This window comes from Cornus florida, unplaced genomic scaffold (genome assembly GCF_030987335.1).
Source record: "Cornus florida cultivar Cherokee Brave unplaced genomic scaffold, ASM3098733v1 CherokeeBrave_3.0.0_Hap2_Chr05, whole genome shotgun sequence".
In the NCBI taxonomy this organism is placed as follows: domain Eukaryota; kingdom Viridiplantae; phylum Streptophyta; class Magnoliopsida; order Cornales; family Cornaceae; genus Cornus; species Cornus florida.
In genome coordinates, this window is record NW_026775575.1 from 96041376 (window position 1) to 96052705 (window position 11330).

General features: G+C 27.5%; 3 pseudogenes; all 3 read right to left on the minus strand.

The window, feature by feature from the left end:
* The window catches only part of LOC132307764 (G-type lectin S-receptor-like serine/threonine-protein kinase At4g27290), a 50131-nt pseudogene extending 46355 nt beyond the window's left edge, over nucleotides 1-3776 (minus strand).
* A 5750-nt stretch (nucleotides 3777-9526) lies between these two features.
* LOC132310541 (U2 spliceosomal RNA) lies at nucleotides 9527-9589 on the minus strand (annotated as a pseudogene).
* Nucleotides 9590-9942: 353 nt separating this feature from the next.
* On the minus strand, nucleotides 9943-10100 carry LOC132310538 (U2 spliceosomal RNA; annotated as a pseudogene).
* Between the last annotated feature and the right edge of the window lie 1230 nt (nucleotides 10101-11330).

Genomic DNA, 11330 nt, shown 5'->3' on the forward strand with positions numbered 1-11330 from the left:
CAGAAGTAGGATAAACCATTCAATAAGACCTCAAATTAAAATCTCTAAAATTTTGCTTCCTAGTGGATCATGCTTACTCTCTTTCCAGATTGGTATGGTATGGCACTCTTAAGTACAGTGGCATCATGATAATTATTTGTTTAACAAGAAAGAAAAAGAAATTGGTAAGCAACATCAGTGGGTAGAATAAGAGTTGAGATGTCCAGCTGGTGTCCATTGTTTTATCAACAGAAAAGAAAGTGAAATAGTCTTAAACTTTAGTAATGACACCCTAGATGTATTTTTGGCAGTATTTATTTGTCTCTTTAATCACTTCAGTAAATGTCATCTATGGCGGTATTGCTGTCACTCCTAGTGCAAAAACTATATCAGTTCCTAATGGTAAATTTCTAGGCAGCTAGGTTAACTACTAGTTTATTGGTTATAAGACCCTTATGGTGACAATTGATGTTCTCAGAGCAGGCAAATACACACCCTTCTTGACAAACAACTCTCACTATCATCAGCCAGAAAAAGTCATGTAAGCCTAAAAGAGGATTATGATTAAGACCCAAAATCTGATAGGTCCATTTTAGTGGATTATTTGCAAAAATAAAAATAAATCACTTTGATTGAATGACTTTATCAATTTGTTTCACTAAGAACAAGGAAAATGAAAATCAGAAATTAATAGCATTCAGAAAGCCTAATTTTGGTACACTTCACTGCACATGAGCCATCAGGTTTTAACAACCTGCCCTTTTTGTAAAAGCTAAAGTGGCTCAATTAACATGAGGAGATACAGAATAACACCAAGATAAAGTGGCAAAGGAAATAAAAATTAAAAATCTTGACCTTCATGCAAGACATGAGAAAGGCATAAAATAGAAACTTCGAATCTAACTAAAAAATGGGGTTGGATTCGCCTTGGTAAGAATTCGAAGATTTATTTGCTAACCAGGAAAGAAAAGTAATATGAGTCTTTAAGATATGTTACCTCCTCTCTTCAGCTTCCTCCTCCTCAAGAAATGCAAGAGCAGCAATAGACCTAGGAGTACCACTGCTGTAAGTAATATAGGAATGACTATAATCCTCACTCGTCGCTTTACATTGGAGCTGCCATGTGTCTCTGCACAGTCAAAATTTACCATAGTTTAAATGAGCTACAATTTAAGGCAGGAAAACAATGAACTGAAGCAGCAGTAAAAGAAGACACTTTTTCTGTAAATGATCGTCTTTAGGAGACTCTTTCTTTCACCGGTGTAATTCACCTTAAGGCACGATCATGAAGCATGCATTTTAGGAAGAGTAATTACAGCAAATTTGCTGCAATTGGACTAATCCTAAATAACTTGATATCATTTTTCTGCACTAATCTTAAATAACTTAATATTATTTTCTTTTCTTTTTTTGGTTTAGGACTCACCAACATAAAAAAAATGTCAATTTCAATTTCCTTCAAGTTTCAGCAATATGGAAATCTTTTTTTTTTTTTTCCCCTGAATACATTATGGAAAATTCCCATCTCCTTGAACCAAAACTGAGCAATTTTTATGGCACTGATTGATGAGGGAAGCAACTAGGTGGTTTTGCAGACTTAATGGTGGTAGAGAGGCTTAATGCCATCACCGTAACTGAATTGGAAGAGAAGAAAAGGTGTAAACATAAAAACTAAATCCATTACTCACAGTTTTCAATAATGTAGTTCGCTGAGGAGTAAGTTAATACCTAATTCTGAGGCTGCCATTCTGAGACACAGATCTAATAAGATAATCCATAACTAAGTACTGTAAGAAGTGCAAGAAAAATTTGTGAGTGCTTCTCAATGCCTCTTTATTTATGCCTCCTTTCTACAACTCTGCTTGCAAAGTTGTTGAAAGGATGGCAACTTTCTTTTTATTTCCACAAAAGAATGTAAAAGCTACTCATGTTTGGGGATATATATATATATATATCATACATACCTAACTCAGAGAAAGCCATTCTTATGTAAATATCTTGTCCAAATTCAGTGACGTCCCTAATATCAATCAGGTCTTGAAACCAGAGCAAGCAGCCACTTCCTCCTGCTGTTACATCTATATTTGCATAAGCCATACAACAGTTTTTCAAGCATACTGTCTCGCATTCCTTGACGTTCATGTTCCTATTAAACCAAGAATACCGTATGTCAGGCAATTTAACACCGGAATACTTGAGAAATCCATTTGATGATCCATTGTGGCAATCCAAGGCCGTTCTTCGAACACACCCACCTGACCAATCTGCTGTACCCCAATCTTTTGGGTACCTTGGCATAAATTTATCAAGACACCCACATTTGGGGGAGTTAGCAACGCTGCAGATACCATAGGCATGACACAGCCCATAAAAATTGCAGTTATCTGATGGTGTATTCATGTAGACTGTCCAATCCTGTATTTTATAATTCCATGTCAAGCGCTGTGTAATTCCATTTTGATTCAAAACCCGCCGTGAGAAAACTGAGCTATTAATAAGCTCAAAATCATAAAACACCTCCTGCTGATTAAAAACAAAACGGTATGTGTAGATGCTGTTTAATTTTAAACCCATCGTGCCACTAAAGCTGATACCATTCCATGGTCCATTACGGTATTGCTCAACCGAACCTTTCAGGAGGACTATTTGTGGAAATCCACGAAGATCAAATCCATAAGAATACTCACCTTTAGAAGGGTCATCACTGGACTTCCATGACCATAGACGCCTATCGATTCCAGTTACTAGGTTCTTTCCAAGCTTCATGCCCGGCAACAAAGTGTCTCCAGGATAATCAAAACTCTGCCACAGGAAATTATTATCATTTGCATCTTTGACAACAAGATTACCCGAATCCAAAAGCTGTGCAACTGGAGCTGAATTCAGTGTGTTGTTATTTAAGGATGAATTTGAAGAAGACCAGAAGATGGTGTTTGTAGTATTGACAAGCATGAGAATTCCTCCGTCTGTGAGCTTTAAGACACCTCCTCCTGAGGTATCAGTAAGTGGAGTATCTCTGTTGGCAACCCATACCACAGTCCCATGAAATATTTTCTTGTACCATATTCCCAAATATCGATTCCTGGAAGTACTACCTAAGGGGGTGAAAAATCCGAGTTCAAATGTTCTGTCTAGAGTGACCATGGTTTGCCCATCTGAAAGAGATTGAGTTGTAGTTATAGTGTCCAACTCTACTGCATCGGAGGTTATTGTTAACATGGAAAACATAGAATAAAAAGAAAGAAATATGATAAAGCCATAATTCTTTGATGATTCACTCATGCTTCCCATAAGAATTGTGGTAAACCCACACACTCTCTTCCTCCCTTTCCACAGGAGAAGATATTGTGGAGAGATTATTACATGGTCTCTTGGTTATGTATATCATTATGCAGAATAATCTTGGTGTATGTATAATTATGGTTCGAATCACTTGACTTGATCGGTGGGATGACAGAGAATACTGGCCTCACTGTTTTTGCAGACTAATCTTACTCTCTGCTTTTTTTCTTTTTTTTTTTTGTTCCTTTATTTCCAGGAGTCTGACTCATGAAGTATATATTGTATGCATGACATTGACTATAACAAATTTTTTTGTTTTTTTTTCCCCCTCTTAATTGATACTCAACACTTCCCCCAAGGAATTGTTTATAACCCAAGAGAGTACTATTTTTTTTTTTTTGACAGAAGACATTGAGTATAACAATCAATCATTTCTTTTGAATAATAACACCACCTATGAATGGTGTAATTTCTTCGAATCTTTGGTGGCCGTTGACTTGCATACAACGACCAAGTCACGACCCAAGGGTGCAAGTCAACGACCAAGTCACGACCCAAGAGTTAGAACGTATATGACCCGCGGGGAAAAGATAAATTAAATTAAGAAATTTTGCAAATTAGGGTTAAGCAATTCTATTTATTCTTATCTTTATAATATTTTAGTTTCAGGATTATTTTATTTTAAGTTTCTTAGAATCAAACTACTTTTTCAATCTGTTTCTCACTTAGATGACAACTCTTTTGATTTAGCATTTATTGAAGTTGTATGCGAAGACTTGAAAAAATTATGGAGTGAATACATACATTAATGACAGTTACCAACCTTCTTTAACATCGCGGACAGTGATATTCGCCGCCAATTCCTTGTATCAGATTGTCGTGTTGTTAGACCATCCAAAAGACCTATACAACACTGTTTGAGGACATTATTGATTACATAAGATATATATATAGAGACAGAGATAGAGACAGAGATAGAGATAGACCTGTATTTTTTGGTGGAGATTTCTGGGGTTAGCATTTTTTGTCCTTGAAAATTTGAAATTGGAGATGAAAATCAATCGAGTGTATGTTCAAAACGACTCAAAAACACGATTTCTCTCTCTCTCAATAAGAAAATGAACAACCCTAATGAGACGAAGCAAACCCACTTTTCTTCTCTAATGGCGTCACTCTTCCATCCCTTCCTCTCCAATCCTTGTTCACTTGAAACAGATTTGTGACAGTGATGGCTTCCTCTGTTACGAAGAATTTGCAATGCGTGACATGTTGAATAATGAGAAATAATGAGAAAGGCCAACCTCAAGTCACACAATTCGTTCAAAGAAAACTTGTATCACAATTCGTTCAAAGAAAACTTGTATGCGGATTACTACAAAATTCACAAATTCAATTTTTCATACGAATATATTTTATATAGTTAAATTTTTATAAAATACTAAAAGTTTTCGAATCTGATGTGACTAGTCAACGTTAAATAATTAAAAAATAATAATAATAATAATTGCCTTAGGCAATATAACAGAAAAGAAAAAATTACAAATAAAAAAAGAAAAAGAAAAAAGCCTTCTCCCTCTTTCCTCACAAACTCAAAATCCAAAACAACCAACAATAAGTCAAAACCTCCGTAACTAAATTATACTCTATTAACAATTAACAATTAGTCAAGAAGTAACTCTTTCTGAAGTTTTGAATTTTGTGTTTAGGACTTAGGTAATGTTTCTAGTGCTTTTATTGGGTGTGACCCATTTCGTCTTTCCAGTTGTTTTGTGACTAAGGAACCTAGCCTTGGAATAGAAGCTACATCCCCTTGTTGCCTAATCAATCACCTTTGTTTAATATGCAATTCTGACCGATGATCATATTGGAAAAGAAAAAAGATATCTGAAACCCAACAAATAACATACAATTTACCAGATTAAAAAACATAATTAAAGATTTGCACATAAAATTAGGATTTGGAGCGATCGATGACAGAACTCTCTTCCACGCTAATTGTGGAGACCTTTTAATTTCCCGGTTTGTGAGGAAAGAGGATGCAAGCAATCTTTTGTTTTTTTTTCTTTTTATTTTTTTTCTTTTCAGTTATACTACCGCGGGAAACTCTTTCTATTTTTTAAAGTATATGATGTGGCCAGCCACATTAGATTCGGAGACTTTTTGTATTTTATATTTTGAGTTCCCAATCACTGTTCATTTATTAGAGTCTCAATGATATAGACACCTATATTACCATATAGAGGAATGCTAATTGCAGTCGCGACTTCCCATTCACAGTCGCGAGTTAGGATTGGTTAGTTTTGAATGCATTAATTACTTTAAGTTTCTATTTTTATGGACTCTACTAACATTACTTTTTAGACAAAAATACCCTTTTAAATTATGTCTTTCTTCTTATCTCCTCTTTTAATCGATTTATATAGGGATGTGTGCGTATGTGTATAATAATAATAATAATAATAACTAATGTGATATGAATGGATGCAAAAAAAAAAAAATCTGAAAAAGAACGAAATAAATTCTAAGATTTAAAATATATATATATACAAAATTAGTTTTATACACGTATATATTTCTTTTTTGGTGAAGGAATTATTTCCTTTTCTTTTATTTCCTTTTTTTTTAAAATCCATTTATACAAGGATAGTTGTAAAAATTAAAAATAAAAACAAAAAGAAACATATATATATATATATAGGAAAAAACAAAAAGGAAGAAATATATAATCCATTTTTTTTACCTTTCTTTTTATTCTTTTCGGATTTTTTTCTTGCTCTTTATTTTTTTCTTCTTCCTTTTATTTTTTTTCCAAATCCATCCATCTCTTGTGAATGAATTATCCTATCACATAACTAACCACACATACTCGATTAAAAGAGGAAAAAAGAAGAAAGATTAGATAATTTAAAAGAGTATTTTTGTCTAAAAAATAATGTTAGTAGAGTCCCATAAAAATAGAATCTCAAACTAATTAATACATTCAAAACTAACATATCATAACTGGTGACTGTGAATGGGCAGTCGCTTGCGCGACTGCAATTAGCATTCCTCTACCATATATGCATTTATTACTTACAAAATTACTCAATATATACATTAATTATTTAAATTTCAGTGTGCCCCAACTGTATAGCGTTGCTATACTACCCCACACACACACACACACATATATATATACTAGGAAAAGGCACGTGCGATGCACGTGTTGAATATTTTTGTAAATAATGTGATAGAAATTTATAGAAATAAAACAGTCAATTTAGGGTAGATTTTATAAAAATTATTTTATTTTTTTTAATTATATTTACTTTTATTAAAAAAAAACTCATAATAAATAGATAAATAGGAAATATGTCTTAGAATTTTATAGAAACTCTTTTAAAAACTCTTTTTATGTCAATTAAAAAATATTTTTTACATATTAATAATTCTTGTCTAATTAGATTTCAATAAATAAATAAATACGTAATTTGTGTTAGAGTTTTATATAAACTCTTTTAAAACCTCTTTTATATCAATTAATAAATAATTTTTTATATTAATAATAGTTACCTAATTAGATTTCCTTTTATTAAAAAAAACTCAAAATAAATAAATAAATAGGTAATTTGTGGTAGAGTTTTTCTAGTCTAATTAAATTTTCTTTTATAGAAAAACTTATAATAAATAAATAAATAGGTAATTTGTGTTAGAGTTTAATAGAAACTCTTTTAAAAATTGTTTTTATGTCAATTAATAAATATTTTTATATTAATAATTCTTGTCTAATTAGATTTCTTTTTATTAAAAAACTCATAATAAATAGATAAATAGGTAATTTGTGTTAGAGTTTTATAGAAACTCTTTTAAAACCTCTTTTTAAATCAATTAATAAATAATTTTTTATATTAATAATACTTGTCTAATTAGATTTCCTTTTATTAAAAACTTTTAATAAATATATAAATAGGTAATTTGTGTTAGAATTTTATAGAAACTCTTTTAAAACCTCTTTTTAGATCAATTAATAAATAATTTTTTATATTAATAATACTTGTCTAATTAGAATTCCTTTTATTAAAAACTTTTAATAAATATATAAATAGGTAATTAGTGTTAAAATTTTATGGAAACTCTTTAAATATTATATCTCTGTCTAGTGTGATAGAGTTTTATTGAAAATAAAATATGTAATTTGTGATAGAGTTTTATAGAAATTATTTTATTTTCTTTAAATATATCATTGTCTAATTAGATTTAATTTTATTAAGAAACTTATAATAAAAGTTAATTTGTGGTAGAGTTTTAGAAAAAAAATTATTTTATTTTCTATATCAATTAATAAATATTTTTTAAATTTATAATTATTGTCTAATTAGATTTTTTATTATTAAAAAATTCATAATAATAAATAGATAAATAGGTTAATTTAAATTTTATTAGATAGATTTTAGAGTTTGATAGAGTTTTTTTTTATTTTATAAAAACTCTTTTCATATCAATTAATAAATATTTTTTAATATAAATAAATACTCAAATACTGAAACTCTTTGCACATTTAATAATAATATTGAAAAACACTCTTTTTTTATCAATTAATAAATATTTTATTTATATAAATTAATAAATACTGAAACACTTTAGATTTTCTTTTATTATTATGAATTTTTTAATAATAAACATATAGGCAGAGCTTTTGTATTTTACTCTGAAAATTAGATTTTCTTTTATTAAAAAATTCATAATAATAAATAGATAAAAAGATTAATTTGAATTTTCTTATGTAGATTTTAGAGTTTTATAGAGTTTTTTTTTATGAAAACTCTTTTCATATCATTTAATAAATATTTTTTATATAAATAAATAAATACTGAAACTCTTTGCACATTTAATAAATATTTTTTATATAAATAAATAAATACTGAAACTTTACATTTTCTTTAATTAAAAAATTCATAATAATAAATAGATAAATAGGTTAATTTTAATTTTATTAGGTAGATTTTAGAGTTTTATATAGTTTTTTTATATATAAAAACTCTTTTCATATCATTTAATAAATATTTTTTATCTAAATAAATAAATACTGAAATACTGAAACTCCTTACACGTTTAATAAAATTTGTTTATATAAATAAATAAATAAAGATTGAAATTATTTGGCAGAGCTTCTATATTCTGTATATTATATATAAATAAATAAATATTAAAACTCTTTGATGGAGCTTCTATAATTCTGAGTTTATGCCCCTCTGAATTTCTCTCTTTATATCAATTAATAAATATCTTATAATAAATAAATAAATAGGTAATTTGTGTTAGAGTTTAATATAAACTCTTTTAAAAACTCATTTTATATCAATTAATAAATATTTTTTATTTTAATAATTCTAGTCTAATTAGATTAATTTATTAAAAAACTCATAATAAATAGATAAATAGGTAAGTTGTGTTAGAGTTTTATAAAAACTCTTTGAAAATCTCTTTTTATATTAAATAATAAATAATTTTCTATATTCATAATATTTGTCTAATTAGATTTCATTTTATGAAAAACTCATAATAAAAGCTAATTTGTGGTAGAGTTTTAAAAAAAAATAGGTAATTTGTGATAGAGTTTTATTGCAATTGTTTAATTTTCTTTAAATATATCTGTGTCTAATTTTATTTTATTTTATTAAGAAAATCATGATAAAAGCTAAAGCTATTCCGAAATGTTCAGATCAAATATGGTAGTTAGTTTAAATATTTTTGTTCTCAAGTGTGGAAAGAATTATTTGGTCCATTTGGTTTTGGTTTTTGTTTTTGTTTTGAATCCCTTCCTGCTGCAATCGTGGGATATATTAATTAATGAGAATTTATTATATTTTGTGTAAGTAGTAGTATACTACAAAATTTAGTACTACACTTGATCTTAGTCAAAAGGCCGAGAAAGTGTGATAATTATTTCTTTAGTTCTATAGTTTTATAAGAAGTTTTCGTGTAATCCTTTTTACTTAAAACCAATGTGAGACTTTGTAATTTCAATTAAACTATTTTTTATATGTTGTTAATTTGAATTAATTTTAATTTTACTAGGTAATTTTGAGTTTTATAGAATTTTTATCGTGGGATATAATAATTAATGAGAACATTTTATTGTCAATTAAACTCTTTTATATTAATTTTGAGTTTTATAGAATTTATATCAATTAATAAATAAATATAAATACTGAAACTCTTTACACAAAGGCTGCTAAAGTACTATTACACTTGATCTTAGCCAAAAGACCAAGAAAAGTTAACCAAAAGGTCGACCCAAAAAAATTTAATACTACACTTGATCTTAGCCAAAAGGCCGAGAAGGTGTGATTATTATTTCTTTAGCTCTATACTTTTATAAGAGGCTTTCATGTAATCATTTTTACTTAAAACCAATGTGGGACTTTGTAATTTGAATTAAACTCTTTTTATATTTTTTTAATTTGAATTAATTTTAATTTTATTAGGTAATTTTGAGTTTTATAGAATTTATATCAATTAATAAATAAATACTTATTTTGTTAATTTGAATTAATTTTAATTTTATTAGGTAATTTAGAGTTTTATAGAATTTATATCATGGGATATAATAATTAGTGAGAGCTCCTTTTTGTGAATTAAACTTTTTTATATTTTCTTAATTTGAATTTTATTAGGTAATTTTGAGTTTTATAAAATTTATATCAATTAATAAAGAAATACTGAAACTCTTTGCACAAAGGCCAAGAAAATAGTACTACACTTGATCTTAGCCAAAAGACCAAGAAAGGTTAGCCAAAAGGCTGACCCAAAAAAATTTAGTACTACACTTGATCTTAGCCAAAAGGCCGAGAATGTGTGATTATTATTTCTTTAGCTCTATAGTTTTATAAAAGGCTTTCATATAATCCTTTTTACTTAAAACCAATATAGGACTTCGTAATTTGAATTAAACTCTTTTTATATTTTGCTAATTTGAATTAATTTAATTTTATCGGGTAATTTTGAGTTTTATAGAATTTATATCAATTAATAAATAAATACTTATTTTGTTAATTTGAATTAATTTTAATTTTATTAGGTAATTTTGAGTTTTATAGAATTTATATCATGAGATATAATAATTAGTGAGAGCTCTTTTTTGTGAATTAAACTTTTTTATATTTTGTTAATTTGAATTTTATTAGATAATTTGGAGTTTTATAAAATTTACATCAATTGATAAATAAATACCGAAACTTTTTGCACAAAGGCCGAGAAAATAGTACTACACTTTATCTTAGCCAAAAGACCAAGAAAGGTTAGCCAAAAAGCTGACCCAAAAAAATTTAGTATTACACTTGATCTTAGCCAAAAGGCCGAAAATGTGTGATTATTATTTCTTTAGCTCTATAGTTTTATAAAAGGCTTTCATGTAATCCTTTTTACTTAAAACCAATATGGGACTTCGTAATTTTAATTAAACTCTTTTTATATTTTATTAATTTGAATTAATTTAATTTTATTGGATAATTTTTAGTTTTATAGAATTTATATCAATTAATAAATAAATACTTATTTTGTTAATTTGAATTAATTTTAATTTTATTAGGTAATTTTGAGTTTTATAAAATTTATATCATGGGATATAATAATTAGTGAGAGCTTTTTTTTGTGAATTAAACTTTTTTTATATTTTGTTAATTTGAATTTTATTAGGTAATTTTAAGTTTTATAAAATTTATATCAATTAATAAAGAAATACTGAAACTCTTTGCACAAAGGCCGAGAAAATAGTACTACACTTGATCTTAGCTAAAAGACCAAGAAAGGTTAGCCAAAAGGTAGATCTAAAAAAATTTAGTACTACACTTGATCTTAGTCAAAAGGCCGAGAAGGTGTGATTATTATTTCTTTACTTGTATAGTTTTATAAGAGGCTTTTATGTAATCCTTTTTTATTTAAAACCAATATAGGACTTTGTAATTTGAATTAAACTCTTTTTATATTTTGTTAATTTGAATTAGTTTTAATTTTATTAGGTAATTTTGAGTTTTGTTGAATTTATATCATGGGATATAATAATTAATGAGAATTCTTTATTGTGAATT